The sequence below is a fragment of the Cavia porcellus genome, unplaced genomic scaffold (assembly GCF_034190915.1).
Source record: "Cavia porcellus strain 051 isolate PalLab524CR breed Dunkin Hartley unplaced genomic scaffold, mCavPor4.1 scaffold_4, whole genome shotgun sequence".
NCBI lineage: Eukaryota > Metazoa > Chordata > Mammalia > Rodentia > Caviidae > Cavia > Cavia porcellus.
In genome coordinates, this window is record NW_026947487.1 from 109,009,036 (window position 1) to 109,036,812 (window position 27,777).

General features: G+C 37.2%; 1 long non-coding RNA gene across 1 annotated transcript in view; it reads left to right on the forward strand.

Annotated features, from left to right (window-relative positions):
* The window catches only part of LOC134475795 (uncharacterized), a 76,635-nt gene that overhangs the window by 22,362 nt on the left and 26,496 nt on the right, over positions 1-27,777 (forward strand). The window contains exon 2 of the long non-coding RNA XR_010047056.1: positions 27,028-27,166. This is a non-coding gene — a long non-coding RNA (uncharacterized LOC134475795). The remainder of the gene's footprint in view (positions 1-27,027; positions 27,167-27,777) is intronic.

Genomic DNA, 27,777 nt, shown 5'->3' on the forward strand with positions numbered 1-27,777 from the left:
AGGAAAACTTCCCAAGCATAGGAAAAAGAAATGATATCCAGATAAATGAGGCATGCAGAACTCCAGCCACCTACAACCAAAACAGATATACTCCCAGACATATAGTAATCAAGACACCAGAAATCCACCACAAGAACAGAATATTAAAAGCTGCCAGAGAAAAGAAGCAGATCACCTACAAAGGACAAATCATCAAAATAATGACAGACTTATCAACACAAACTCTCAAATTGAGAAGCCCTGAAAGAAAATAACTTCCAACCAAGGCTGATGTACCCAGAAAAACTCTCTCTCAAAATTAATGGAGAAACAAGATATTTCCAAGACAAGGAGGAACTGTGGGAGTTCATGGCCACCAACCCAAAACTACAAAAAATACAGAAGGACATTGCAAAGAGAGAGGAAAAAATACCAAGATTCCAGCAACAGTGACAGAGAGGCCCCAATGAATGGGGCAGACAGTGGAATGAAGGAGTAAAGTGTACAAATAATAGCAGAAGAATAGAATAGTACAGATGAGGCAGAGATGGTAAGCTATAATTTTTAACATAGATAACCTTGATACACTAACAAAAAAGAGACACAGGCAGAGTAGATTAGGAGGCAGGATCCATCGAGAGGCTCTGATTAGGAAATACACTCAACCTGAAAGAGGATTAATAAACTGCGAGTCAAAGATGAGAAAACAATGCTATATGTGGCAGAAAACCAGAGAGAAATAGGGACAACTTGCCCAGCAGCCACGGATAGGTTGGAAAGTTATGACACTTATGTGCAGTGTAGGACTATACAGCTGGAAGGAAGGAAAACCTTTGTGGCTTTAGTAAGTAAAGGAGTACAGCTCAAGATTAATCTCAGGTGTAAAAAGGTTCAGCAACACTTAGATAGACCCCCTAGTCTAAAAACTATAGGAGCTGGTGGGACCCAAAATATACAAAGCATCCTGAGAAGGGGAAAGGTGAGGAATTGCCTAAAAATGGAAGGCAGAGAACATTGTTATAAGTGTTTCAGAATTTAAAAGCCACAGTAGTCTTAGAACGCTCTATTTAAGAGTGATATTTTGTTCCGTTCTGTCTACTCATATGAAATTTCAGGGGATAGACAGCTAATCCAAAAATAACAGGTTATACTACGGTAATTATCCTTAATTTCCTATTAAATTAAACTGAAACCCTGTATTACTTACATTGTCTTACTATGGCTGATCTTATTTGAAGCTGGTTTGTTAGACTACTACTTTGGCTTGACTGATTTTATTCAAATTTGGTATGCTTGATAGTATCAAGTCTAAGAGTAGAGACAAATACTCTGAAGATGACAAGATGTAAAAGATATGCATTCTTTTGATTCATAATTGCTTTCAAGACCTACAATGTCTCCAAAGATGTGTTTTTATAAAAATAGGTATGTAATGCTATGCTCTATATAATGCCCGATGATATGGACAATTCTATTGAAAATAATAAGAGAAAGCATAATAACTACAGTACATTATCTACTATTGTGGTCTTATATGTCTTTTTGATTTTATGTTTTTCTAGGAATTTGTTTTGTTTTCTTGTTTTGATCTGTTTTTCCCTAAAATACAGAAAGGATAGATAGGTATGTAGAGATTCACACATGGGAAGAATTTTTTAAACCATTTACAAGAACAGATTATATAATGCAAGATGTAATGAACAGATACTCTGAAGAAGAGACACTAAAAATGCCAATTCTGCAGCATTATGGCATAAATTCTAGCAATACTATTATTCACTGTTCAGAGTGATATTAGTTTAGTCTCTTATGTTCAATTTCAGCATACATAAAGATAAAGATAGGTACTTCAAAGAGAATGAGAAACATTATGACAGTCATTATTGACTTCCCCAAAATCAGATCTTGAAGACCTAAAAAGTCTTCATCATCCTGTAATGATTTGATTAGTTCTATAATGTTCAGTATATATTCACTGTGTGTGAAGATGGGGACAACTATTTGGAAGAAACCTAGAGACAATAAGATAGACAGTGAAGATCTCCAGTGGACCTGCTTTCAAATCTGTCTTTCTTTAAATTGTTTCCTTATGAACTGTTTTGTTCTGTTTTGATGTTTAATCTTACCGTCTTTAAGATAAAAATAAGTGTGTAGGACTGATAACCATATTACTAAGTTTTTGTTGGATCACTGAGTAGAACTATTCGCAGTGTCATTATTTGAATGTCACTTAGTATGCTTTAATTTTGTGACTTGAACAACTATTTCTAAGATGACAATATGTAACTTATCAACTAGTGATTTCTTACTATTAATTTTTTCTGAAATTATGTATTATTTCTATACTTTTTTCTATTTTTTTCCTCTTTAAATAAAACAAGTATCAGAGGTATTCCCAGCCCTGTATTTGTCTTGGGATCCTGGCTTTCCTCTTTGACTGATTTAATGAATATTATTGAAGAAAACCAAGAACATGGAAGCTAGTAATTTTCTGTGCTTCATATAGGGCAATTTGCTTATGAATTATGTGAAAGAACTTAAAATGCAGTCTTTTTAATATGAAATAGAATGCAAAAGTAGAAACTGATAGAGGAGACAGAAGAAAGAAAACCCAAGAGAAGGGAAATGAGATGGGGGATAAAAAGAAGTGAAGAGACAATAAGAAGATGATTCACAAAATAGGCCACCACATCACTTAAACACACCCAAAAATAACGTCATGCTCCCAATTTAACAAGATAATATTCCGAGTTTCATTAACATTTATACAGAGTTCATCTAGTGCCTAATCTTGTGCTGGGTCTTCAGAAGAATTAACTGCCTGAGCCCTATCTACAGCCCTTGGAACTAGTTGCAGTTATCTTATCAGCAATATTTAATAAAATAAAGTAATCCTCATGATTGAAGAGGGTGTGGTTCTTTTGAAGTTGACTATCGAAAACAGAACAAATATTTTAGAAAGCATATCTGTAATAGGCACCCAGATACTTAATGATTGGCCCACTAATTTCCAGTTAAAACACCTCCCCAAAAGAGGCAGCCTTGTGTGTAATAAAGTTGCCATCATTTGAAAATGTTTAAGGTAACACAGCTTAACAGCCAACCAGAGTGCTATGCAGGCTTACAGAATATAGTAGTGCTTAACAATGCTAACAGCTTGTAAAAAATATGTGCAGTGTAATAATTGAGAAAATGGCAATATATAGAATTACAGAAAAAAGACAAAGAAGAAATACAGCAGGATATTTTTTCTAGATAATGGAATATGCTGAAACGGATGCCGTTCAGAATTTCCAAAGTTCCTACACTTACACACTGAAAAAATAGGTGCTTGCCTTTCTGCCTCCCATTAGTCATGTAAGCCTTCCCTCCTCCCTTCCCATATAGATTCTGACCTCATGACTTTCTTTAGCCAACAAGGCAGTGGAATATCGCGTGCAGGCAGAGGTTTGAGAAAGGTTAGTGCATTCGCCCTCCTTAGTCATCTGGATACCACTGTGGGAACATTCCATGGTATGGGTATGTGAAAGAAATGCAGAGAATTCATTCATATCCTTTGAGATTATGCCAGATCTTCTAACTTCCAGCCAACAGCCAGAGACTCCAATACATGAACTAACCAGGCAAGTCTACCCTGGATCAGTGGAACTCCCTGCTCACCTGAGTCACCTGAAGATGGCTAAAGGGTTGCTGTAGAGGCCACTAAGATTTCGAATCCATTTGTTATGCGCCAAGAGCCAGCATATGTAAGAAGTAATTTGTATTTCAGAACTTTACTGAACAGCCACTCTAGGTTGTAAAATGTTAATAAGTAAAGAATCATGTAAGATTTCCATTATTATTTGTACTAAAATTCTTCCAGTGTATGTCCTAATGGTTACTGGCTTTATGACTTGCATAGGTATAACTGGATATCCCTGGTCTTCTTCTAGCCACTATATTTCAGATTAGATATTTCTCAAGGCCCTCTCAGCCTTCTCTGATAACTTGGCCTCTACCTGCAAACTTCATGAATTTTCTTGCTCACCAAATCCTTCACATGCAAGAGGAGACCTGAATCCACTCAGCTTTGCCCTACTGCCTACTGCAATTATAAGCCGACTATTTGTTTTCCATCTTAGGAGGACTGAGATGGGCTACAGGTCCTCTGGCTGGATGCTCTAGGCCTGAATTATTACCCCGTGACCCACTGTCACACTCCGCTGAGCTGATATCTGCATTTCCGGTGGATCTGGAGGCTTGACTGACATTTACTTTGACCCCATTATTGCTCCTGCCCATCTGTCTACCTTTCCCAAACCTCACTGGTCCCCAGACTCTCAGTCCCCAGCCTTTCTCGTGATGGTCCCCTCAGGACCCTAACTCCAGCTGCCAGCTCTCCTCCTTTACTTTCGTATGACTTCTCCAGTCCTGGGCAGCCACTCATGCTAACACTGCACACGGTACTACAATGCACCACACACTGAGGAGGTGGTCATGTGCTAGTGTGTTATATTCTGAATAATAAGGTGAATTTTAAATATTTCCCAATTTACAAAACAAACATCAGAAAGACCAATTTAGTAATTTAAAAAGTATAGAAGCTTAAAATTTGGAAGCGATGTGTCAGTAATGCTCAAATCAAAGAATTTTATGAAATGTTACTTTTGTGTCTTGTTCTGTTTCCTATCATTCCCACTCAATTGGTGTGTGTGTGTGTGTGTGTGTGTGTGTGTGTGTGTGTGTTTGTGTGTGTGTGCATGTGGACACCTTTATTTTGATGCAGGACAGATAACTAATTATCATACGTCTTTCTGCAGAACCAAAGCTCCCTGGCCCTGGGGGAAGACAGGTGTGTCGGTTAGCGAGGGTCGCTGATAGAAGTGGCAGCAGTGTCAGGCATGCATCATAAAGGTTGCTCAGCTATGACAATAATTAATAATTGTCCAGTTATGAGAAGAGAGGATGGGGTCAGCAAGCTCACCCAGCTCTGATTTAGAAAGCACACAGATGTTTCTTCATGAGGAGGCTCTGCCACCCGAGGTGTCACAGCTGTGGTGCACTAAGTCTGGCTTTGGCTTATTAGTACATGCTGTAATGCGGAATGGTGAGGTTCATTTGGGGAAATTGGTACACGCATTTCAAGTATCTTGTTCATTTTCCATGCAGTTTCTCTGCTTTTCTTTTCTCCGCCTGTTTATTTTTGAAATTTGTCTAACTTTCATACAGTGCCTTTGAGGGAAAATTGGCCCAAGTCAAATTTTAATGCTGCAAAACAGGTCTCTTAGACTCTCTGGGTGTAAGAATGCATAAACCTTATAATGACCTTTCCAAAATGGAACTGAATAACAATCATCTTTTTTTGTTCCCAAAAAGCAGAGAATTTCAAATGGGCCAGTTTTCTCCCTTCACATCAGTTAGCTCAAGTGAATGTGAAGGTGTGTGTGTGTGTGTGTGTGTGTGTGTGTGTGTGTGTGTGTGTGTAAAAGAATCCTAAACCAAACTGATTGGTGAGAGTGCAGTCTGGACTCCTCACCCAGGATGCTGGTCACTTAGGCACAGATGACCGCGGATTTTGTGCTCTGTGTGTTCCCAGTGCCTTGGAGAAATGTCAGAACGGATCTCACTCCCCACAACTCCAGCTTCTAGGGTTAACATAACATCCAGCTGGCACACCACAGGGTCTCCAAAATTGATTATTAAATTATACAAGACTGTTTAAATGTATAATTTAACACTCAGCTTAGATGGTCAAATGTATGAACTAAAATGTGTGCAAATGTGTCTACGGGACAAAGCATAGTAATTCTCCAAATGCGGTCTCCAGCAAACAGCATTAAAGTTACCTGAGAACTTGTGTGAAAGACACTTTTTGTCCCAGCACCCACAGAACCTGAAGCACTGGGAATTTAATTTTTACGGGGAGAGGGAGCTGAATATGTATCAACTCTTTGTGGTGCACATTCCATTGTGAGACCCCTTATCTGATTATTACTTTTTCTTGGTTTGTTTTGTAACTGGGGACTAAACCTAAGACTGTGCTCTAACTTCCTGTCTTCCGGTTAAAGCCTCCCAGAGTGCTGGGGTTATAGGTGCGCATCACCATGACTGGCAACTTGTGTGGTTTGTTTTGTTTTTGTTGTCGTTGTTTGTTGTTTGTCTGTTAGTTTTTCTTTCAGTTTCCATTTTTTTTATTAGTATCTGTTTGCATTGCATAATAATCACATTTGTTGTGGGGACTTGGTATACGCACATGACCCATCTCAGTTCTATTTTTATTCCTCTCCTCTCTCCTGCTTCTACTGAACCCCTTCCTGTTTGAGAAAAGTCTATCTCCTTGATTCCTACTATCTGTCTTTTACTTTGCTCTTCATTTATAGTTTGAGTTTCTTATGTAAGAAAAACCATTGATATTTAAGCTTGACTGCCTTATTTATTTCACTTAACATTAGGGTCTCAAAAAGTGTCTACCTTCCTGTATGTGACTCAAGTCTACTCCTCTCTATGAGACAGTACTACTCCACTGTGTACTAGTACCACATTTCCTTTATCTGTGTATCTGTTGAAGGACATGTAGGTCACTTCCAAGGTTTAGCTCTTATGAATTGTGCTGCTATTAACACGGGTAAGCATGAGCACTGAAATATGGTGTCTTTAATGCTTGGGGGAAGGTATTTGGAATGGAAATAACTGAGTTAGATAGAATTCTATGTTAGCTTTTGAGGCATTTCTATACTAATTTCCACACTTATTATACTAGTTAACAGCCCTACCAACGATTGAGACAGGTTCCCTCTTCATCACAGCTTCCCTAACACTGGCCATATTTGATTCTTTCAGTGATGAGATGGAATCTCAATATTGTTTCATTTGCGTTTCTCTAAGGCCAGTGATTCTGAACAGTTTTCATGTATTCACTAGACATTTGTACTTCTTATGAAAAGTGTATATTTCAGGTGTCCTTTTCTTTGGTTGGGTATTTTAGCTTTTTTGGGGGGTCTAACTTTGTTCAGCTTGTTGTATATTCAGGGTATGATTTCTCTGTCTGAGGTGTAGCTGGTAGACTTCTTCCTACTCTCTAAGTTGTGTCTTTACCCCACTGGCTGATTCCTTTGCTGCACAGAAGCTTTTCAATTTGATAATGTGATTCCATCTATTGATTCTTGCACTATTTCTTGTGTTATTGGGGTTCTGGTCAGAAAGTCATTGTGTATCCCTAATGTCTTTAAGATTTTTACATACTTTTATTTTTGAGCAGATAGTGTTTAACATTTAGATCTTTGATCTATTTTAATTTAGCACGTGATAAGATATATGGGTGTGAATTCAATCTCTCGCATGTAGATAGCAAAATTTTCCAGCACCATTTATTAAATAAACCATCCTTCATTCAATTTGTGTTTTTGGCCTTTTTGTCAAAGATCAAATAGTTGAAACTTTTTGGAGTTGTTATATCCTGTGTTCTGTTTTATTGATCCACGTGTCTGTTTTTGTACTAGAAAGAGGCTATTTTTATTCCTATAGTTTTGTAGGAAATTCAACTCTGGAATTATGATGCCACCTGCTTTGCTTTTGTTATCCAGATTGCTTTTGTTATTTTCAGTCTTTTCTGGTTACATATGAATTTTAGGAGTGTCTTGTTTGAATTTTGTGAAGAATGCTGTTAATACATTTTTGGGGATTGCATTGAACCTATATATCAGTTTTGTAAAGTGTGGCTATTTTGATTATATTGGTTTTGACTATTCAGAATCAGGAGATATCTTTCCATTTTTTGGTGTCCTCTTTGATCTCCTTTTTTGGAGTACTGTAGTTTTTATTGTAGAGGTGTTTCATTTTCATGGTTAGGCTATTTCTTAAGTATAATATTTAATTTTTCTTGATGCTATTGAGAATGGTATTGTTTTCTTAGTTTCTTTTTCAGTGAGTTCCTTATTCATGTACTGGATTGCTATTGATGTTTGTGTGTTAATTTTATATTTTGCTACACTGCTGAATTTGGTTATTTATTCTGGGAATCTTAGTGGAATTCTTTGCAGAAAATTTTTTGTCACCATTTGGTTTCTTCCTTTCCTATACATGTCTCTTTTCTTTCTCTTGACTGATTTTTCTAGTTAATGGTTTTGTTTTGTTATGCTATGTTTTGCTTTGTTTTGTTGTGTAACAGGGTCTTGTGAGGGAGTTGAGACTGATCTTGGACTATGTGTAGCCTAGGATGGCCTTAAACTCGTGATGATCCTTCTGCTTCAGCCTCCTGACTGCTGGGATTACAGACGAGTGCCACAGTGCCTGGATATAGGTAATGATGTGAGGACTATGTTAGACTGTAGGGATCGTAGTGCTCATCCTTGTCTTGTTATTTTACTTGGAACGTTTTCAGGTTTTTCTAATTTAATATGATGTTGGCAGTATGTTTGTTATAAATGACTTTTATCAGATTGAGATATGGTCCTTCTATTCTATTTTCTTTAGTTTTTATCATGAATGGGTATTAGATTTTGTCAAAGGTCTTTGTTAGTGCGTATTTAAATGATCATGTGTGTTTTATCCTTGCTTCTTTTTATGCAACATATTCCACTTGTTGAATTGCAGATGTTGAATCAATTTTTTGCATCTTTGGGATGAAGCCTTCCTGGTCATGATGCGTGTGATCTTTCTGAGGATTTGTTGCAGTATGTTTGCCACAATTTTGTTGAGGATTTTTGCATATATATTCATCAAAGAGAATGGTCCTTAGCTCTCTTTTTGTTTGGATTACTGTCTGGTTTTGGAATCAGGGTAATTCTAGCTTCCAGAAATGATTTTGGGAAGACTTCTTTCTCTTAATTTCATTAAAAAGTTTGAGTGGTGCTAGTATTAGATCTTTCCTGAAGTTTTTGTAGAAATTTACAATGAATCCATCAGGTCATAAGCATTTCTTATCAGATAGATTTTTTAAACTGTTTCAAGTTCACCAATGAGTATTGGATTGTAATTTTAATATTCATTTTAACACCTTATCCTGCATACATTTAGTTGCTCATTAATGGCCTTTTTAATCCATTACAATGTAAGCTCTACAAGAAGAGGGACATGTCCTTTTTTTGCCTTTTGTAGCAAGAAAAAAACAGTGTGATGAGGACATAAATATATGTTGCACGAATCCAAGGAGTAAGTGAATTAATTAAGGCATTCATGAATGAAGTTTTGTTAGGTAGGAGGTCTCTTCCTGCCTCCAGTCAGCAGTCAGTGCAGGAGTCCAGACAGAAGTCTGTGCTCATTCTGTTTGCTTCAGTGTACTTCCATGTCTGCTCCTGGCTCTGTTATCACACTGCCACCCTCAGCCACCTGCAGCTTTAACCCTGGGATTTGTCTCCATCCTCTCCTTCTGACGTGCTGTGACACTCCGCTCACAGTGTCCCATCACGAGGACTGTTTCTGAAATGTTTGTGTAGCATCTCATGTGTATTCCCACTGCCACAAATGATTTTCACTTACTCTATTTATCTTTTGCTCTACTCTCTGCCTCATTTAACAGAATGCATTTGTTATGTTAAATGTCAATTAACTAAATAAAAGTTACAATGACTTATCAAAAACATTGGCTTTCAAATACTTAGATTTTTTTCCAATAAGTGGTAAGTTATTTCCTCCATAATTTGCTAAGTGTAGCAGTAAATTTTACGCCAGTGAAAATAGAAAAGAAAATAAAATGAATCATAGATTTCTTAATTAGACAATAAAAGGAAGCATTCCATTTTAAAAGTAAGGAGAAAGTTCTTCCAATGCTAAATTAATGAGTTACAAAAATCTTGGTGTGAGAATGATTAAATTATATAACTGATCCAGACCATGTTTTGTACAAAAGGTCTAGTGAAAACAGTCTAAAGCATGTCCCTTTTTTTGCTTGCTTAAGAAACCAACCTCACTGAAGACTTCTGCAGCATTTGGTTAGTATAGATAGGAAAATGGGTTTGGATAAACACATATGCTTGTACAACATATTTGGAAAAATACACAGAAAGGCAAAATAATCATGTTGAAATTATAAATCTTATGCAAGTATTAATTTTGTACGATAAATGTTATGAGTTAATACATCCACCCCCAGAATTCTCATTTATCCAGACTTCAGAATGTGACCTTATTTGGAAATAGGGTCCTTAAAATTATAGTTAGGATGAAGTCACGCTAAAGCAGGTGGACCCTAAGTCTAACATGAAAGCTGTCTTCAATGGAAGAGGGAAATTTGGACACACACAAGGGACACTGTGCGAACACGGAAGCAGAGATCAGAGTGACACAGCTACAAGCCAAAGAATAACAAAGACACGAACACCCAACAACAAGAAACTAGAGGAGAAAAAGACATGGAGCGGACTGTCCCTTAGAACTCCGCGGGATACCTGCCCCAGCCTAGGTTCGGCCTTCACACTGAGAGACAATGCATGGCTGAGGCTTCAGGCCTCACAGTTTGTGATAATTTATTATGGGAGCCATCGAAAATGGGTACAGCAACAAAGCAGAAAATGGAGAAGACACAAAAAGAGCCAGCTCCCCCTTTTCCGTGTTCCGAGGGGTGCACACCCTTTACTGTTCTAGTTACTCTACTCATTCCACAGTGTCCTGAAGCACATTTTGGGCAACTGAGTAAGAAGGAAACACAGCGCCCAGCCTTCCCTCTGCATTTCCTGCGTCCTTTTGCATATTCTACTGGTTATATTTTACCTTTGTAGCTGACAATATTTCAAAGTTGACATGATCACTTTATTTTCCAACCAAGTTTTTGTTCTGTGGTTCATCTAGCGACAGATTCTAAGCATTACCAGTCTATAAACATTGTGTATGCTATTAAGTCTAGGCACATGTTATCCAAGACATGCTAATTACAGTGTTTGCATTTATTTTTGTTCTCAAAGTATCTAGTTTCTGACTCATGCACCACTCACAGAAGAGTTTGCCTGAGACCAAGATCAAAGAAATTTGGTTTTTCATTTCATTGGCTTTTAAAAATCATAATAAATTTTTGACATTATATTTGAAAAATATTGTACTTATCTTCTTTTCCAGAAATTCTTATTTTTTTTTCTTAAGAGAAACCAACCCCTGCCTTGTTTACAGAAGCACTGAGAGTCTCCATCTTTCTCTCCTATCTATTGAAATGAGCACATCCACTGTTCCTAAACTCACTTTATTACTCCTTTTGCTTTCTGAACTAGAGCTAATCTTTTTATAACATGTATCTGTGTCCATTTTTCTGCAGTTTTCTTAGGATGAGCAGAGAGAGGTTATGTGCATCTGAAAATCTTTATTTCATCACACTTACTGCTTTATTTACTGACTATTGAATTTCATGATGAGAAGTTTTGATAGAAACATTAAATACCTTTGTTGACTTCTACCAGTCAGTGGTGATGGTGGGGATTCTATTGCCAATCAGTCCTGTTTCCTGGTGGGTGCTTTCTTTAACCATATCAATCTTTTAGCAACTTCTCGTACTCTTTGAAATGTCACAAAACTGTGTCAGTGCATAGTTTTCTCACCACACTTAACAGACCTTTTCAATCTGAATCTCCATATCTCTTTTCACTCATAAATTTTCCTATGTTAATTTTTTATAAAGAATTTTATTTAAAGAGAAAAAAAGCAAAACAGAAAAAAGGGTAGAAGTAATACAGAATTTAAAAAAGGCAGGTAGTAAAAAATTACTAGTTGATAGATTACATATTGTCATCCCAGAAGTAGCTGTTCAAGTGCAAATTTAAAGAATACAAAGTAGACATTCAGACAGTGGGACTGCAAACAGTTCTGTTCAATGACCCAACAAAAACTTAGCAATATGGTTATCTGTTTTACACACTTAAGGTAGGAAAATGTAGTCAGTTAACAAGAATAGACATAGTATATGAAGTAAAATCAAAATATAAGGTGATAAACAATGGCTACTATAATGCCTCTTGCTATCTTCAAAAGAATTGCCCATACCTTAAAGAGGGTAAGATTAAGCATACCAAAACAGAACAAAACAGATCATAAGGAAACAATTTTAAGAAACATTGATTTCAAAGCAAGTCCACTGGAGATCATCAATGTCTATCTTATTGTCTCTAGTTTTCTTCCAAATAGTTGTCCCCATCTTTGCACACATGGAACATTATAGAACTAATCTGATCATAACAGAGTGATGAAGGCTTTTTAGGTCTTCAAGACCTGACATTGGGGAAGTTAATAGTGACTGCCATAATGTCCCTCATTCTCTTCATAGTAGCTGTCCTTATCTTGACGTACGCTGAAATTGAATTTAAGAGACTAGACTAATATCACTTTGAACAGTGAATAATAGTTTTGCTAGCTTTTTTATCATAATGTTACAGAATTAGCACTGGGTTTCTTAGTGTCTCTTCTTCAGAGTATCTGTTCGTTACATTGTGCATTATATCCTATAAACTGTATAGAAATTCTCCCCATGTGTGAATCTCTATATGTATATCTATCCTTTCTGTATTATAGGGAAAAACAGATCATAACAAGACAAAAACACAAATTCTTAGAAAAACATTGAATGAAAAAGACATAAAACCACAATATTAGGTGATCTACAGTAGTTACTATGTTTTCTCTTGTTATTTTCAATAGAGTTGTCCACATCATCAGACATATAATAACTGAACATAGAATTACATAAGTATGTTAATAAAAACACAACTTTGGAGATATTGTAGGACTTTAAAAGCAGTAAATAATCAAACCAAGATGGGTATGTTATTACATCTTATCATCTTCAGAGTTGTTGCCTCTACTCTTAGACTCGATATTATCAAGCATACCAAATTCAAATAAAATCAGTCAAGGCAAACCAGCAGTTTAACAAACCAGCTTCAAATAGGATCAATCATAGTAAGACAATGTAAGTATGGGCTTCAGTTTAAGTTAACAGGAAATTAAGGATAGTTCCCGGGATAAACTTGATATTTTGAGGATAGCTATCTGAGTCCTCAAATCTAGTATGAGTAGACTGACCTGAACAAAATAAAATCAAACTAAGCGGAGCGATAAGATTACTGTGACTTTTAAATTTTGATACACTATTAACAATGTCCTCTGCCTTCCTTTTTTAGGCGGTTCCTCATCATACCCTTTCTCAAGATGTGTCATGGTTTATGTTTGTGTCCCCCAGGCCTCATGAGTTTGCATTATTCATTTGTGATGGTTCATTGTATAGTGCTTGGATTGATGGTGTCAGTGCTCCACCCACATAGGGGTGGAGCCAGGATGTAATGTAATGGCAGGAAGAAGGTGTGTCTTTCTCTTTGCTGCTGGCAGCCGCCATGAACTGCAGCCCCCCCCATGCCCACCTGTCTTAGAGTCAACTGAGTGTGGACTGAAACCTCCAAAAACTGTAAGAAATAAACCTTTCCTTTCCCAACTTTGGGCTTCAGGTATTTTGTCTCAGCGAAGAGCATAAAGTAACTAAGACAAGATGCTTTGTATATTTTGGGTCCCACTAACTCCTTTAGTTTTTAGATTAAGAGGGCAACCCCTTATCTATCTGAGTGGTGCTGAACATTTTTACCCCTGAGCCTGATCTTGAGCTGTACTCCTTTACTTACTAAGGCCACAAGATTTTCCTTCCTTCTAGCTTTGTATTTCTACACTGCACAAAAGTGTCATAACTTTCCAACCTCTCTGCGGCTGCTGGACGAGTTGTCCCTATTTCTCTCTGATTCCCTGTCACTTAGAGCTTCGTTTTCTCATCTTTGATGTTCTGTTTATTAACCTTCTTTCAGGCTGAGTACATTTCCTATTCAGAGCATCTCGATAGATCCTGCCTCCTAATCTACTCTGCCTGTGCTTCTTTTTGTTATTGTATGTAGGCTATCTATGTTAAAAATTATATCCCAGCTTCTCTGCCTCAACTCTGCTATTCTATTTTTCTGCTATCTTTTGTCCGTTTTTCTCCTTCATTCCACTGTCCTCCTTCGTCATTAAGATCTCTCTGCCACTGTTGCTGGGATCCTGGTATTTTTTTTTTTCTCTCTCTCTCCTATGTTAATTTTATAACCTTCACTTCCTCACTGTCTTCAATCTATATTTCTAGAACTCCAACTAGTGGGAATATATACTATTTGAGATGATTTCTATTTCTCTTGCATTTTTCTCCACGTTATCTTTACTCTATTTTTTATTTTCTCTTGTTAGTTGTCCTCTGCTTTCTAAAGAATTTTTCAGTTGACATTTGTTCATTTCCTTTCTTATTCAGGTGAAAAGTTTAATTTACAAAATTATTTTGCCTTACAATGATCATTTTTTTCAAAGAATTTCCTTTTATTTTATACATGTAATACTTTTTCAAACATTTCACAGATTAGATTTTTTATAGGATGCTACTATTTTCTGAATTTAACTTAGTTTTCTAATTTATCTTGGTCTTTCTTTTTCATTTTGAACATTTTATCTAAAACCTGGTTGTTGTTTATACTCCAACAATCAGTTAAAAGTTGCATCTCATTTTGTTTGTTCTTGCAAGTTCATTTACTCTTTATTTCTTTTTTTTTTGATCATTTTCATTTTTATTGGTACCAGGGATCGAACTCACGACTGCCTGCTTGCAAGGCAGGCACTTATGCCACTGAGCTAAATCCCCAGCCCCTACTCTTTATTTCTTTGTAAATCATTTTATTCACCAACATTAAAGCCCTTTGAAAAATTATGTTACAATTATTACAGGTTTAAAGGGGATTTGTAGTGACTGAGTATCAGATGTGATTTAAATATGTGACAACAGCAGAATCTCTTATTTTCCTGTTGATGGTTGTTTTTTGTGTGTTGTAATGCCCTAGTGTCTTATTTTTCTAGTGACTACAGTGCTGCAGGCGTTCTATTTAATTGTGACAACTTTTCAAAGTCGTCACTAATAATTCTTTAACACCCTCAAACTGTGCACTACAGGCACCTGCTACTACTTGCTAGCAGATGCTTTGTGGAAAGTGCTCTGTGCTCCTGTGAGCTCTGGAAAGAGTTGCATGCTGGACACAGCTCTTGGGGTCTGTTGCTCTGTAATGGCTCTGAGAAGGGCTGCTATAAAGAGCCTCGTGACATTTGCTGGATCCAATATTTTTAGACATTTTTTAACAAAGGGACTTTTTTCTCCCAGGATGCTTTAATGTTTTTAATTTTAGTTTTATTTGTGTGTGGTTGCAATGCATAATAACATTTTTTTTTTTTTGGTTACAGTGTGTCTAGTATCTTGATAATTTTCAGTCCTTTTACTCACCTCTTTAATCTCCCTAGTTCCTCTATCTGATGGCCTCCCTGATCTCAAAAAAGCCTACCTCCCTGTTCCTACCATCACTCCAATATTTTACACTTAATTTGTAATTTGGGGTAGCCTAGAGGTCCATTAACAGAAAAAAACAAAAATATGAAAAAAGAAAATGTCATATATGCACATGTATATATAGAGTGAGAAACAGGAAGAGAGGGAAAGATAGAGCGATTTTACTCTGCCATAAAGAGTGAAGATCTGTCATTTGCAGGAAAATGAATTGAACTCGGGATCATAATGTTAAATGAAATGTCAGACACAGAAAGTTAAATATCCTGTGGTTTTTCTTATATGAAAAACAAAAATCCCAGAGTATTTAAAATTATTTTCCATGGTATATCCATTTGGGCTATGTGGTTTCCACATCATCAGTCTAGCCACATACTATGGGATGCTACTGAAAATTACAGCTAATTTGAGACTTTTAAGGCCATATGTGCCTGATAGTTCACTTCTGGTGCTCACTAAAGATGAATTACTTAAGAATACATGGAACATACACGACAAGCAGGTAGACGAATAAGGTTCCTAGAATCTGGGATATGAATCAATGTGATGTAATTCAAATTAAGATTTTCCAAAGTTATTGTTCCAACTCCTTTACTGTATGCATTAGCAATACTCTGTTACAGGTTGAATTAAGAGAAACATTCCTAAAGAATTGCCTGAATTGGATCCCTGTCTTACTGATTATGTTAAGTATTTATATACCAGGTGTGCTGCTGGCCAGCCCAGCCTTCTTTCATTCCCATTAAGAACTCTGACTCATGTGGTTCCTAGACAGCTGCCCACCCCACCCCAAAGCAGAGAACCATGACCTGTCTTTAGTCATATTTAGAAATGCAAGTTATTAAGTCTTTGGATAAAATGGACTTGTTTTCTCCTAATTTATACAATAAGGCTCATATATTTCCAGCAATCCTGTGTATAATTGCTTTTCTGGGGGTTTTAAAAACAAATTTACTAAGTAAAATTGAGGTGCACTAAACTGCACATACTTGAAGTGCACAACTTGATAACTCTGAGTTACAACCAAGACAAGATCATCATTATTAAGACATGACCATGTCTGTCTCCCTGTGTTTCTGTGTCCCTTTTAATTCCTTCCTACACTCTCCTATCTCAGCTCCTCATTTTTTTTGTTCTCAGTAAATCCCGATTTGATCTCTCTAACTACATTTTGAATTTTATACAGCTTTATAGAAATGGAATCACTGTGTGTTCTACTTTTGGTTTGTGCATGTATAGGCTCTGGCTTCTGCTCAGATCAATTATTTTCAGATTCATTATGTTGTGTGCATCATAGTTCATTGCTTCTATTGCTGAATAGAATGGCATAGGATTAATATGTTATATTTGCTTATCCACTGACCAGGCGATTAACATTTGGCTGGTTGTAGTATTTTCACCATTTCCAATAAAGCTACTGTGGTATGAATATTCATGTAAAATACTTTATGGAAATAAATCTTTAGTTCTGCTGAGTAAATATATAAAAGTAAAGTGCATATGTTATAGGTAGTTTCATAGTTTTAAAGAAGTTTCCAATTTTCCAAAGTGACTACATAATTTTACACTAGCAGCAGTAACACAAGAGATCTGCATTTGCTCCACATTCTCACCAAAACTTAGCATGACTGATCTTTTTAATTCTAGAAATTTTAATTTATGTATGGTTCCCTCTAGTGGCTTTAATTTGCATTTTCTTGATGGTTGACACCTATGTTCTCTTCCTAATTACACAATTTGATGTTATTATAAATGGTATCATTTTATTTTTAATTTCAATTTCTAATTGTTAGTTCCTAATGCATAGAAATGTAATTCATTTTGTATACTGATATTGTACCAACTTTACTAAGTTTACTAAGAGTTTCTGGAGATATTTTGCAGGCTGTGCTTTTGCAAATAATTTCTGCTGTTCTACACTTGGTGTAGTGTTCTATAAATAACTATTAGGTTGTTTGGTTTTTCAAGTCTTTTACTTACTTAGTAGTTACTGTATACTTTTTCTATTTTTGTTGAGTGAGGAGTGTTTAAATATTTGACTATAACTGTGAGTTTGTCTAGTTCCCTTGCAGTTCTATTAGTTTTATCTCCGTGTAATTTGAAGCTGTGTTGTTAGTGAGCATAGACTTAGGGTTCTGGGCTCCTGGTGTAATTTTCATTATTACTGCAGGATTGTTATGAAATGGCCCTGTCTTCTCTAAAATTGACTTTGCCTGATTTAATTTCTAAACATTTATTTTTAAATTATTTTTTTGTCCTGTCAGTTTGTCTTCAGTGGGATGTTTGGACAGCTTCTATTTAACATGATTATTTTGTGGTTGAGTTTAAACCTACTTTTCATCTTATTTTTGGTCTCATCTGGTAATTGCTTATTTCTTTTGTACTTTTCATGACTTTATTCTTGTTGCTGTGGCATTTTCTTCCCTTTCTCCCTTCACTTCCTTTTCCTTCTGTCTTCTTTCCTTCCTTTCTTTCTTCCTCTAAACCCAGGCCCTTTGAACTGAGCTACTTTCCCAGTTTCTTTTCATTTGAGGCAGGTTGCTGCTAAATTACCAAGGCTACAGTTCGACTTGTGATCCCTCTGCCTTAGCTGCAAGAGTGCTGAGATAATATGCTATCTCCATTGTTGGTTTATTAGTTATTAGTTATTGTTTTGTTATTTTAGGGGCTTCTTATTGTGAAAATATGTACCTTTAAAAGATCTTAATCTCGACAAGTGATAATATATATATATATATATATATATATATATATATACACTTTTTGCATATAGTATAGGCATATTTGTGCTAGACCTGTTTAGATCAGTTTAGAGAAAATGAAACTCAGACAAGTAAGGTGATTTGGTCAGAAGGGCTGGAGAGTCGTGAAAGAGGAATTCTAGTCTTCTAACTTTATAAAGAACTAGTGCTTTATACACAGTGTCACACTAGTGCAAGTTTCAATATATTATCTTTGGAGTCAGTGGATGCACACAATTACTATACTACACTTAGAACTACCAATGGGGAAACAGTTGAAATTACTGTTGTTGTTATTTGGGAAAATATGAAAGTGAAGTAACCCACAGAAAAGTCCTGAAACACCTCTGAGACCTCTTAGGCATCACGGGTGAGGGTCACTCAGGTTAACAGCCGGAGATGAATCCACGAGCCAGCATTTCAGTGGAGCCCCTGGAGCACAATTTGGGTTCCTTTGGCTCCTCACATTAGTCACTCTAGGAGAGCAATTCACATCCCATAAATCATAATCATGCTGTGATGCACAGGATTGTCTGAAATTTATGCATCTTATTCTATGTGCCAGAATTTAAAGAGCCTTTAAGACTGTCTTGTGATAGGCTTGTCTGTCTGCTCTTGGCTGTGTAAAACTTGAATGCAAGCTGCATGTTTACTTCTGAAATTTCTTATGTGAAATTTCTTATGTGAGCATTGTACACATGATTAACATGCTAATGTATTCCACTTGGGCAGAGCATAAGACTTCTTGTAGCCTGGATGATCTGGTTGAAGAAATCACGGTGGAATTTTTAAAGTGAAATGAAGCTTATCAGACCTACAAATAATTAATTAACATCATTTAATTTTATTATTTTAGAACTTGTTTTCAATAAATATGGGTGGGTCCAGAATGTCTGAATTTTTTTTTTCTGTATTAAGGAGAATGTTGTATAAAAGCAGTCACAAAACTTTACTTTTTGATCCATATTTATACAATCAGGCAAATCAGCAGACTCAGTGGTTAAGGCATTTGTTAATAACTAGTCAGATTCTGTTAGGAATTTACAATGCATTGGGGGCAAAACAAAGGAATAACTATTCTTCAGAAGTTTTCACTATTAATGACAATAATGCCTGTGTGCATGTACAGAAAGGTGATGATCACAACCTAATCCATCAAAGACAAGGGCGAGAAGGGTTTCCTGGTCTGTGAGGAGGAGAATGCAAACACAGCAAATGGGTCGACAGAGGGCGAGGCCACTCGTCCCAATCCGTCTCTCTTTCACTGTAGACAGGCTGATCATTTGGGTGAGTGACAATGCAAACGTTCAGTAAAACTGCTCGGACAAGTGGAAATGGGGGGTGAAAATTTGTCAAGGCTTTTAGTAAAACATGGTTCAGTTAATGAGATATTAAATCTTTCATTTATTCACAAAGTATTTCACAGTGCCTTCCCTGTGCCAGGAACTGTACGGTGCTTGGGTCTAAGCTGGTAAACAAAGCACATACAGCCACAGCCCCAGGGAACTCAGAAGCTAATCTGGGAGTCAGTGAATGACTCAGTAAACAAAAATGTCAATTTGATGTCATACCATAGTTATAAGATGGCAAGTGTTGGGTAGAGAATAATTTGGCTGAGGTTTTATTCACAGAATGCAGTCGTAGGGAGCCCCTCATGGAGTTGGTGCTTAAAACTAAAATTCAATAATGTGACCAGTCCATCACATGAAAATTTGGTAGCATCATTCTGAGGAAAGGAAATACCATGAGCAGAAGTCTAGAGATAGACAAAGATTAGCACGCTTAGGAAATGTGTGCTAGGAGGCGGAATTGAAGCTGGGGAAAGCAGAATGTGGATTATTTAGTTCTGTGTAGGCCATAACAAAGTGTTTGGAATTTGTGCAGTGATGAACACATGCATAAATTTCATTACCTCTTTAATATTTGCTATTACATACAAATTCTGGAATACTTAGTATTGTATATTATATTGTTACCCAGTACAAATCCATAAATATCTTCTTTCATTGAAGAAAAATAATCTCAGACCTTCCAGTGGAAAAAACAGGCATTGTGATAGAACTAATATGCTGAAGAAAAATGGTAATAATTACTCTGAAATGACAGAGTCTAAGATTAAGTAAAGTGCCGAAAGGTTTGCCACCCTTGCTCTGTGATAAAATAGTATGACAAGAAGAATTCAGGAATTGAGTGTAATGGAAATCAAACAGCTCTTAGTGTGGATCTGTATACTTTGAGGAGAGGACAGAAATCTAAGAAACTTTAAAAAGTTATGAAATGAATATAGCATAACATATATATGTCAAGGATATTAAAATTAAGAGTGGTACTATAAAATGACTCCAATTGTGTAAAGCATTTCTTTTACTAGAATAGCTGAGGGAAGTGTACTAGGGCAGTCAATGTTATAAATAAATAAGGATTGTCACCAAAAGTGTATTTCCACTGTCATTTGCTTTTCACCTTAATACACACTTTTTTCAGTGGTAGCGATTCTCTGTGCCCTCCCACGTCTCAGGTTCCTCCCTGATTCTGAGTTCTTCCAACAAGTACTCTGTGTAACATACAGTATTTACCTTCACACAGTTACTCACTGCTCTTCTATAATTTTTGCTGGAATATTTACCAGACACTAAATATATAAATAAGATGCTGTCTCCTTAACTTGACCAAGATAAGGAAATACTTAAAAGAATAAGTACAGTACAGGATGGAAACAGTGACAAGTAGAGTAAAAGAAATTTAAAACACTGAGAATTAAATTCAGAAGCGTGATTACATTTGGTTGAGCTGGGGTTAAACAGTTGAGGAGGCTGCAGCAGCCTTTGTTGGAGATTTGGAGAGCAGGCAACATTTTGCAGGCTGGGACAGGAGTTCTAGGTGGTGGGGAGGAGGAGCAAAGGAGACACCAGCATACCACGTGGGGAAGGGACTGGAAGGATTGCTACACACTGATCATTCACTTCAAAAACAGTTAGAATTACCCGCTGGCCACTCACTTTGCTCATCCCACTCAGCATCAAAAGACTATGTGCCATGATTGAAAGGAATCCACCTGGGCTGGATTGTTGCTCACAGTAGAGTACCTAGCTTAGCTTGCAAGTATGAGGCCTTGTGTTTGGTCCTCAGCAACACAGGAAGAAAGGAAGGAAGGAAAAGAGGACGGGAGGGAGGGAAGGAGGAAGTAATCCCCCTAGCTGGATAAAAATATTTATTCTCATAAGGCTTACGCATATCTGTTCTGTGTTAGCCAGTTTCCCAGTGAGTCTTAACTTGTGTAATTTACTCTCATGGTTGATTTCTGAGACCAATTTAATACAGAAGAAGACAGCATCTCATTTCAGAGACGAATTAGAAAGCCCTACAGCTTCTGTTGGTTGGTCCACTTGTCCAGAGGAAAGCCCCCTGCTACATCTGGGTAGACCTATGAAGGGACCTTCAAAATGAAGAACCCAAACCACCATCTAGGTTAGATGAATAAGCTTGAAAGCAAATTCTAAAGCCCTCCAAAAGCTTGCAGTGACAGCAGACCTGGGGACCATCTTTATGGTAACTTCACAATAGAACATTCCAGCTAAAATGCTCCTGGATTTGTGAACTTCAGAAAATATGTTAATTTTTGAAATTTTTAGATGCTAAATAGGGGAAATTTTTAAAGCATCAATATATAGCTAACACAGTCACCAACATCTAGAATAGTGCCTAACATAGAAATAATTCTCAATAAAAGTTTAGCATGGATTTTTCATTAACTTTGAATGTTCTCCAGGGAGTATTTTTCTTTGTGTTAAAAATATAGCTCCTCTATTATAGAATTCAAATAAACTTAAATACTTTTAAAAGCTAATAAAAATCTTAATTTAAAATTATTCAATACAAAACTTCCTTATTAACTTTTCAGTTAGTCAACTATTTTTGTTTGCCTCATCTAACTTCTATTTCTCTGAAGGAAACAAAATCCTGGCTCAAGAAAGTGTTGACTCAAATACAAAATTCTAAAATTATAAATGCAAATTACAGTCATTTGTGAATTAGAGATAGAGAGACCAAGGCCACACCAGGAAGCAAGCCCAGTCTGGGAACCAGCGCCACGCTAAGGCCGCCACAGGACTGGAGTAGACAGACCCCAGACCCTTCTGGCAATGGCTGACAAACAAGAAACACCACCTCCCCCCACCCATCCCACTCCCACAGCCATAAATGACCCACTTATCTGGAGAAACACAGGCTGTGATGATAGCCATGGAGGCGAAGTGCAATTGGATGCATGTGGTGCTTTGGTGTCTCACTGAGACTGCAGGTCTAGGGCCAATGGTCTGGTCACAGGTTCAGAGCAGAGTGGTACACAGTGTAACATCTTGAGGGGATCTCCTTCTGAGGTTGTAGCCACTGTTGATTCTCTATAGTCTTGTTTTGGAAGTCCTATATCATTTCCAGTGTTTTGATGGTTTGGGTTTTATTTTCTTTGTTTTGTTTGATTATGTCAAATCCAATGGCAGGAGCAGCTATATTAAAGATGGCAAGAAACATTATGGTAGCAATTTTGAGTTTACTATTGGCTTGTTTTGAAGTCCTTTATTGCATTCATTGTTTTGTTTTTATTGTTTTTGTTCAATTCTGTTTCATTTCATTTTTACTATGTCCAAAGTTATCAGCAGCTATTTTGAAGACATCAAGACAGATTATGGTAACTATTGTTGATTTCATAATGTTTTGAAGTCCTGTATCTCTTACACTAGTTGGTTTTGATTGCTTTTCTTCCATTTTGTCCTCTTTAAAATAAAATTTTAAAAATGTAATTACAGAGATTAATGTTGACTTGTCTTCTGAATCTTTCCTTCCATTATATTAAAAAGTTCCATTAAAAAGCCATAAGAGTGTCTGATTGAAATAGTTAAACACCACATTTCTTTTAATGAAAGGGAAATAAAGTTCTTTAAAGGATATAACTGTATGTATAAGTGTGCAAGATAGAATACCATGTACTAAGCTTTGTTAGTTCATCATACAGAGTGGTTTGTACTGTCATTGTTTGATTGTCCACTTTTTATGCTCTGATTATGTGCCTGGAACAACCACTAAGATAAAATATGTAATTTTTCAACTAGTGATTTCTTACTTTTTAAAAAATTTAGTATTATTTCTACCCTTTTTTTGTTTTGCTCTTTTTCTTTAAATAAATAAATACCATATCCACATAGCCACAATGATGACATAAAGAATTATTCTCCCTGAGATGGCCCAAGCCTTTATAATATTGATACTGAGATAATTTAAATGTGTATTTCATGAGTGTGGGCCACACAACTTAATGTAGCAGTCAGGCCCACAGTGGTTTCTAGTGGTTTCCACTCCAGTTGTCCAATGTTTTTGTGCCATCTTCTTGGGGACAATCTGGACAATAAAGTGCCCCTAACCAAGAAAACACAGCCAACATGATGTGAAGCTGTAGTGATATCATCATGCTGTGTGATTCCATCACAGCTGATTGGAGCTGCAGATCACAGGTGGCTGTCGTTAGAGAAGCTGCCATGATAGAAAACTGTAAAAGCACTGTAGGACCTCGGGTGGTCCGGGACAAGAAGGCAGCCTCAGCCCACATTAGGCAACAGCTAGGGTCTCACTCATGCAGCTGCTAGTTATTGAAGTCTTCTAAACCTCACAAGTGTTGGAAAGCAAATTCCTCCCCACTTGAGGCTCCCTGTGAGGATGCAGCACAGCTGACATCTTTCCTGCAGCCTTATGAGGACCTGGGCAGAGGTCCAGCCAAGCATAGCTGGCCTCAATGGCAGAACAGTGTCATAATTAATAATTGCTCTGTTAAGTTGCTTAGTCTGTGGTAATTTGGTACCCAGCTAGAAAAACTGACACGCTTTGTGATCTGACTTATTTCCTGTTCATGCTCTTCACATTTTTAAACATCTTTGACAATAATATATGTGTGTGTGACTTTGTTGTTGCTATTTCAAAATAAATTTAAATTAGCTCAAAAACACATATTACAAGGATAAATTTTAAAAATTATTTTCAAAGAACAAATTTACTATCCCCTGTATATTTTTTGCAACACTTGGGGAAGTGCTCTAAATGTGAATTTTTCTCTTCTGAAAAGGAAGGGTCATTTACTGTTTATGGCCTTCATGAAAAAAGTTTTTAATAGAGATGTGGTCACGGGGCAGGAAGTCACTCTGTGATGAATAAATTGCTTGAGCTTCACCATGTCAGGCCCGCCTACCTTTGTTCTGAAGAAGGGCCGGTTCTCCATCCTGATGGTTTCCTACCTTCATCCTCAGTGTGTGGGTGTATAATGACTGCATTAAGGGAACCCCAAAGTGTGGTTCATCTCATTCTGTGTGAGCTACACTGTTGTGTGAGCCTCAAACTATTTTTAGCCCATGCCATTCTCACAGCTGATTGTCACGGCACAAGGAAACAAGAAACAACTTCAGATGCAAAATAACCCCTAAGACTCTACTTTTATGAAACATCCAAGTGAAATTGAAATTGAGCTCCAGCAGAAAGAATTCTCTCACTTTCTCTCTCTCTTATAATATTTTCCATATTTTCCTGTTATTTGCTGTCTCTATGTTCACCTGGACCTCCAGGGGAGGAATGATTTCCCTCTGAATTCCCCTCTCCAGATTCTCACTTCTCTTTTCCCTTTCTCACCGGTTGTTCAGCTGCTGCTGTCAGCTGTGAAAGACTTTCATACAGTTATGTTTGTCGCCACGCGTTTTATATATATATATATATATATATATATATATATATATATATATATAACATTATCTCCAACCTGCACTGGAAAGTCTGAAATTTAATAATTTTTAATAATTTTAAAATAAATTTTAATTCCTCTGTAAGCAGTTTCTAAGTGTGAATTTGACATTACAAAGATGGAAAACAAAGCAAAAGGTTAAAAAAGAACAAAATGTAAGTTTTTATAAAAATAGAGATTTACAAATGCAGACAAAGTTGTTGGGGGAGGAGCCCTCCCACATTGCTGGTGGGAAAGTAAATTGGTACAGCCACTATGGAAATCAGGACAGAGATTCCTCAAGAAGCTAAAAATAGAAATTCTGTTTGACCTGGCTGTGCCTCTGCTGGGCGTTCTCCTCAAACAGGTAAAGACATCAGATTGCAGCGGTGCCTGCAGACTCATGACTCCTGCAGCACAACTCACAGGAGCTGAGTTTTGGAAACCACCTGCGTGCCCACCAGCAGATGATGGATAAGGAAAATGGTGGTGTATATACACAGCGGAGGCTACTTCTCAGCCATAAAGGAGGACAAATTTGAATCACTGTAGGGAAACAGATGGATCTTGATATCATAATATAGTGAAAGAGGTCAGACACAGAAGGTTAAGTATCACATGGTTTCCCTAATACAAGAGTTGCTATATATGTATAATGTAAAGAGTAAAATAGCCATGTTAGGAAACACGGAGACAGACTTTATGGGAAAGCAAGGGTCTGAGGAAGGGGTACAGGAGTTAGGGAGAAGGACAGGAGGGGTGAAAAGACCACGGAGTGATACGGACCTGTCTAAGTCACCCGGGCTGAGTGTGACTACTGTGTATCACAATCCTCTAACAGTAAAAGTAAAATAAAAGCTGCAGTTCAGTCCCAGAAAAAAATGCTGACAGAGTGTTGAGGAGAAAAATATTCATTGAGCAACACATTTTTGGGTCCTCAATTTAGACTCTGACAAGATCATAGCTGTGTGGAATGTGACCTGATTGTGCAGGAAGCACACTGCTTCCCAAATACCCTGTCGTGACAGAAGTTGGACTGAGGGGAACAATGAGGACCAGGGGACCTCCCCCCCAGGTTGGGGGGGCAGCTTGGTTTTTCAGTGTCCTGGGCTCCGTGCTGAACTGTGATCAGTTAGTACGGTAATAGTAAAATAGGCCTTGGATAGGCAGAGAGTAGGAAGAACTTTCTTCTTCTAGACCAGGAAACTAGGTAAACAGTAATGGAAATGTGGGAAAATATATATGGGAAAAATGAATAAAATTTTTAAAAAGTGAACTAAGTGGAGAAATGAAGACAATATAGAGGACCTCCTCTCAAATCTCATTTTCCTAACAAGTACGTCAGTCTGAACTCCATATACATTTCCTAACCAAATTAGATAAAACCTGCAAAGTTTTATTCATTTTTGTGATATGATTTTCCTTTGGATGTGTACTTACCTGACTTGTCTGACCATAAAACATCTGGCGTATTCCATAGGGTTTATATTTCATTTATCCACAGATCACTAAATCTAGCAGTCCACAGCTGAGGTTGGGGCAGGCAGAGAATTTCATGAAAATAGTTAATGATGTTGTTCTGCTGATATATATTTGTAGTACATATGATTACATTGATTTTGGGAAATTCACACATAGCTGAATTGTATCCTGGTCAGTTTCCCTGCCTCTTCCTCTTCCTCCCTGTCTTCCTCTCTCCCTCCCCTCATCCCCTTGCCAAGCTCCAGGCTGTTCAGCTTCCTGTTTCCCACCATCTCTCCTGTTGGGCTCTTTATTCATATTTTGAGTTACTTCTTGACAGGACAGGGAGAGAAGTGAAGACACACTGGGGAGGAGCCGCATTCATTCGATTCATCACGGTGCCACAGGGAGCCATTCAGTGACACTTGTTTCATTTCCTTTTGCTCCCATTAGGAGAGTGGAAAGGAGCAGAGCTGTGCTTTGAACAATCCGAGGAGGAGGTTGAAGCAGGAAGGATGAGGCGACATGGTAGGAGGAAGAAGCAGGGACCTAGCCCAGGCAAAGGGAACAGGAAGAGAAAGATCCCAATACTGAGATCTAATGAACAAAGAAAGCAGGTTAAATTTTAATTCCTCTGTAAGCAGCTTCTAAGTGTGAAAATTAAGGGAGTTATTTCTATGGTTGATATCTAAAGGAACATTATGTTACCTTTTTGGTACAAAAGATGTTGACTTAAATACATTGCCATGAAGTCACTAATCTTATTTAACCTCTTACCGTCTCTCATTCTTACTCAGATTTGGGCAGAATACAGCAGAGAAGAAGCAAAGTGCCTGAAATCTGGTCGGACTACCTGCATTCAGATGCGTGACTTTGCACATGCACCAGCTGGACTTAATCACTATTTCTGTAGTCAGCTGATTTAAGAGCACATAGGTTAGTGTGCAGCGTGAGTACTGTAGGTCACTGTAAGATTAAGGGGTACTCAGGAAGCCCTGGGAACATGCAAGTATCCTGGGTATGTGAAAGTGTTGATGTGAGCTATCAAGGTGCACATTGCAAAATTCCGACCCCACATTTGATTACAAACCGAACAAGGCATACCCTCCCCCATTCTGTATCTGCTTACGTGTGTAATGTGCTCAGGTATTGGACTCGCAATTACTTTTACAATGGGGCTTATTAAGTTCATTGTTTTAAGAACAAAATTGGCATGCTTTGCTCAGTGTCAGTGAATAAAATAAAAGGCACTTTACACCCTTCTTTTGAATAAGAAAACATTTCCACACAATGAAACTATGAATTTAAGTGAAGAATATACTTTGGAATTTACAATAGCTGGCACACTATGTTCCTAGTTTTACTAAAAGTGTGAAATTTTAGTTAATTGCTCTGTTCTGAATTTTAAAGAGCAAAGAGTTCATAAATAATAAGCTTCAGTGGCAGTTTGCACAGGCTTTAAAACCTCTCAATGTACTTTTCATTGCCAAATATGTGATTCTTGTGAGTGTTGATGATTCCCATGAATTTTAAACCATTTTAAAATT